The sequence below is a fragment of the Hordeum vulgare genome, unplaced genomic scaffold (assembly GCF_904849725.1).
Source record: "Hordeum vulgare subsp. vulgare unplaced genomic scaffold, MorexV3_pseudomolecules_assembly, whole genome shotgun sequence".
NCBI classification, from domain to species: domain Eukaryota; kingdom Viridiplantae; phylum Streptophyta; class Magnoliopsida; order Poales; family Poaceae; genus Hordeum; species Hordeum vulgare.
Window position 1 is genome coordinate 1 of NW_025422502.1, and position 5,000 is coordinate 5,000.

Consider the following 5,000-nt stretch of genomic DNA (forward strand, 5'->3'; position numbering starts at 1 on the left):
TATGCAAGTAATGCAGCCTGTCTGAAGAACTGTCTTGATTCTTACTGCGCCTCATCTGCCAGCTGGTAAGCGACGGTAAATCAAGCATCTATTTTAGTCCTAATACTACTGTTGATCATAGAGTGGAGGTTTGCACAGCTTTGAACATCATGACCGAAGCTCTAACAGATAAATACGTGGGACTACCGCCCCTGGTTGGCGCAGAGAAAAGTCACTGTTTTAAAGATTCCTCAAAAAAAACAATCCGGTTCACCATTTTAGGATCGGTAGACTCACGTCAGATCCGTCATCCCTACTTACACTAGCCACCATTGCTGTCTGCACAAGACGATACGGCGAATCAAGGACTGTGATTTGATTCAAACTTCTTTGTATGACATATCCCGTCCTTTCCATGCGCCTATATGCTTAAAATGCAAGAGGTGGATGGTATCGATCAGCGGTTCCGGGTAGTGCCCCCTCAGAACGAGGTAAGAGCGAATGATCTTTAGCTGGACGGAATCATCATTTTCCTAATTTATTATACTCGAAAGCCGTTGCACAGGAAACCTGTGCATACGTTTTCTCGCTTTTTTTGTTCTTTTTCTGATTGGAAGGGCAACCAACAAGGGTAGAAATAGGTGATTCCACCGAGCTTTCCTTCGGGATGAAATGAGGAATCTCGATCTGGTTGCTACCTGCTGAGCCAGAAGGCAACGTATACACAAGTATAGACTATAGGTAACACTGTAGGGTACAGCCTTGGGTAGTCTTAGGGTTTTCCAAGATATGATATGATCGGGTTATTTATTAGAATTGGAAATAGCTAGACGAATAAGTAGGCTTTAAAAGGACGAATAAAGTAGGCCTTCTAACTCAAAGTACTCCAGCTTAAGGAAAGACATGCAACATTGGTGATCAACGTATGGAATTTCCGCTATTCCGTTCCCATTGCTAAGGGGCTTTGAACACCTCGGGTGCGCGGTTACTCTCGGATGGTTCACGGCAATTCCAGGTAGTTCTACTAATAGCTCATTTTCCTGTATCGATAAGAGAAATGGCATCATGTCTTCTTCCGTAGCCTGAACTATCCAACTGGACTCCGGCTATGCGGATTGCTTTCTTCATTTAGTTGGGTAATTCGACCGTCCACCTTCCATACAACTTGAGTTGGCTTTGATCGATTGCTTGGTGTCACGCTATTTACTACTACGGTTAGCGAAATTCGTTTATGACACCGATTCATTTCTAGTTGATCCATTTTGTAAGGTCGTTCAGAAGCAAAGGCCTACTACTCTACTAGTAAAGTAAGCTGGTCAAGTCAAAGAAGGTTCCTGACTATCTAGTAAATGAGTGCACGAAGAAAGGGAATGGCATGTTCACAAACTGGTACTTTTCTCCCGGTAGGTATGTTTTACAATAGGCATGTGCCATGAAGCAAGAAAAGGAAACATGTAGATAATGTTCTAACGTGCCGCTATTTACGACGAGTTTCTAATGGATCTAGGAAAGAGAAAATGAAATGCTGCTGTCACCCTACACTGGAGAATAGAAAGGCAAGATAGACTATTGAAGCCAACCTTTTCATCCCCAAAAGCCTTTGAAAGACCTTACCCATCTATATCTGAAGCAACCTAAAAAAGCAGGTGACGTTGTTGCCCGAGGAGTTGATGACCTTGTAGAAGCATTTGCCCTTGCTGCTCTTTCAACTCAAGAGGATCAAAACATCGCCGGTAACAGCAGAGGGGGAACCTGTTCCAAAGCAAGGTAAAGAGTCTTTACGATTGAAAAAGAGAATCCCAAGAAGGGGACACAAGAGCACGGTCTAATCTGGCTTGCACTAATGTGGAACTCAATCTCCTATTTTCCAAGTGAAAGCCGGGCCGACGAACCCCGTGTCAACAAAGCCCCAAGTCTGTGATCAAATTATTTTTGATCTTGTCCCTTCCTTCGATTGCTTTGTTAAGGGGAACAGTTCATTGGATCTTCTACGGCTCCCACCTCTGTTTCGGCACCGGCTCCTAAAAAAAAAGTACTAGGAATGGCGAATGGTTCGATTGAGGCTAACGCAGGAGCTAGTACTCCCTGAGCACCAGACCCTTCCTTATCGGTATCCCTAATCGAATCCTATCTCTCTGGGGAAAGGTATCTTTTTTCAATTCGAACAACGGTATCCCTACCTGGCAAACTATCCTCGTTTTCGAAGTCCCTAGTTTTGTCCTCTGCTGTAGTATTCCGGTTAGTAGACGGCTTCCTTCATCGGAAATCTAGCCAGTGCTTTCCATTAGGTGTGCAACGAAGGATAGCCTTGTGCAGAGGCGGGGACAGGATTCGAACCTGCTGTCTTCAGATCATGAGCCTGATGAGTCGACCAATTCCTCTACCCCGCTTCTTCCCCTGATCTTTCTTTCCTCTTCCCACCGGGGTTCCCCTTGCTTGCTTGGCCGGGATAGAACCAGCGTTTAGGCTGCGGCTAGGCGCGGAGGTTGGAGCTCCCTCCTTGACTGACGACTGGTACGAACTTGCTGAAAGCACGAGCGTAGAGGCGAAAGAAGAAGCGAGGGGATTGAGCTTCCAAGCGAAAGAACAAGGGATGAGCGCTTTGTTGCGCCTGCGCATACGTTTCTATACGCTAATTCCTGACTGACTTGATAGTGCGATGAGCTTACTTGCTCTAGTTCTATCCTCAGGATTGACTTACCTGAGTACCTAGCACCGAGGATCGATGTAATTGACTTGAAAAAAGATGCTGTTGATGCTAACACGCATATAAATAGATGTTCCCCACTGCTTGCTCCTCTTACCCGAATGGGGTTATATGCCTTAGTGAAACTCAGGGTAAAGTGGCAGAGGTATGACCTCAGGAGAAAGAAAGATCGGGCGGGAAAACGGGGTTCGAACCCGCGACTTCTGGCGTGACAGACCAGCACTCTAACCAACTGAGCTATTTCCCCCTTTCGTAACTACTGTCGATTCAACAGTCACCTACCGTTACCTTTGTAACTATACCAAAGTAGCTGTACAACAGAATGCCCTTCGCCTTTAGTACTTTTTTCTTATATATATTATGTTATATACTAAATGTGTCAAAGCAATAGAACTTATTGAAAAAAAAAACAAGCCCATCTTCTCAAAAAGGAAGAGAGGGTGCGCCCCCCCAGAGAGAACCCCATTCTTTCAAGAAAGTTCTAATTAATTATGTCGAAAAAGAAATAAGGAAAATAGGAGTAAGCGAGTAGGGTCAACAAGATTCTAAACGAATACCACAAGTGACGGAACCGACGATGATGAAGAGATAAGGGGCGAAGGATATTTTTTCTATTATTCCAATTCTTATTTATTGATTGATTATCTAATTTATTTAGATCCATATTCATTTTCATTTGCAAATACAAACTCTCTTTCATTTTCTTTTTACTTTTGCGCTAAGGATAAGGGAACTGAGAAAAAAGAGCTGGCTTGGCTGGTACATCAAGCATATGACATATTGCTTGTTCGGTGTGGTACACATATCTGTCAATGTCAATCAAGTAAGAAAATGCATTCCCACTGTCTGAGGAAAAGGTGAAGAATTGCAATTTATTGAGCTTGTAAGGCCCGTTGAAGTCCCCGAGAAAGGGTATAAATAGGGCTATAAGTAGGCCGTTTGCTATTGCAATAAGGGCTGCTCGCCTTTCCTTTTGACGGCTTGGCTTCCTATCGCTCCTATGTAGTGGTCGGCCTTAAAAGGAGTCTTCCTACCATACCATCATGCATGCCTATGTTATAGTGCGTTAAGCTTCGCCAGAAGCAAGCAAGATGATGAAGCGAAGCTTCGTAGACAAGGCTCGTTCCGTGCTTGACTTACGAGCTCGTGTAGTAAGGCCTCACCCTACTTCAATAAGGGCTTATGCACTCCACTCGTAAACGAGCGTTAGAGCTTTTTGAGCGAGCGAGCGAAGCCTTCCTGGAGCTTCCCCCTTCCCTCACCCGAGAATTGCATTTCCGCTTCAGCTTCCCCGGTTTAGTTGGTTTGGAGGATTAATTGATTGGATACCCAATCCGCATAATCTTTCAAAGTCACTGCTTCTACGACGATAGGCGTAAAGGCATGATTAGTTCCACGAATCTCACTGCACTGACCATAGTAAACTCCTTCTCGTTGTACCGAGATGGAGGTAAGATTTGAACGACCAGGTACAGCATCACATTTGACACCTGAGGAAGGTACAGCCCAACTATGAGGTACATCAGCGGGTGTTACAATCATACGTAGATGAGTTTTGGCTGGTACAACCACTCTATTGTCAACTTCTAATAAACGTGATTGACCCAATTCTGGATCATCTTCTGGAATCGTATAACTGTCAAAAGTGAGTGACTGTTCATCGGAACTGTTATAGTCCGAATACTCATAAGGTTGGGTCGACGCCCGCCTCCCCCCAAACTTGACTTGCAAGTTTCCCCGCAAAAAGCTCTCCACGCCTACTCTTATTTATAAAGAGCACTATTCTTCTTTAGTTAGGTAGTTCTCCCCCCTCTATGAGACCGTAAGACCCCGGTGGAATCGAAGGCCCGCTTACTAATAGGCAAGAGGGGACCCTTTCTCGCCCAGCCCTACCTACATCAGTGAAGCTGGAACCGAGGAAGACAATGTTCAACACACATGAGACAAAATGAAGGTATGGGACGGCCAGTTCACCACGGAAAGGGATGCTAGTCGGCTTTGGCGAAGTTGTAGGCCCCAATAGATCAGATCAAGAGTGATTCCTCACCTATCCTGCCAGGGGCCAAGTCGAAGGCTCTAGTATAGATTCCCTATGCTCATGTGAACGGCCGGCCCGTAGATCTAAAAGGATCCATAAAAAGACCGGAAAGTATGTTTGTCCACGAAAAAAAACTCGTTCATGAGACCTCGAATTCCCACGTTCCAGCCTGCATTATGCCAGCAGGTCCCACCCCCAATTTATTGAGTCACCCTTATCTAAAAAAAAAAAAGGACGGAGTCTATCTAGATCATAGGATCACTGTATTCAGAGGTC

The 5,000-nt window shown here is 44.9% G+C and overlaps 1 non-coding gene across 1 annotated transcript; it reads right to left on the minus strand.

The window, feature by feature from the left end:
• Positions 1–2,856: 2,856 nt before the first annotated feature.
• On the minus strand, positions 2,857–2,933 carry TRNAD-GUC. The gene has a single exon. It is a non-coding gene; the product is annotated as a tRNA-Asp (tRNA).
• Positions 2,934–5,000: the final 2,067 nt, after the last annotated feature.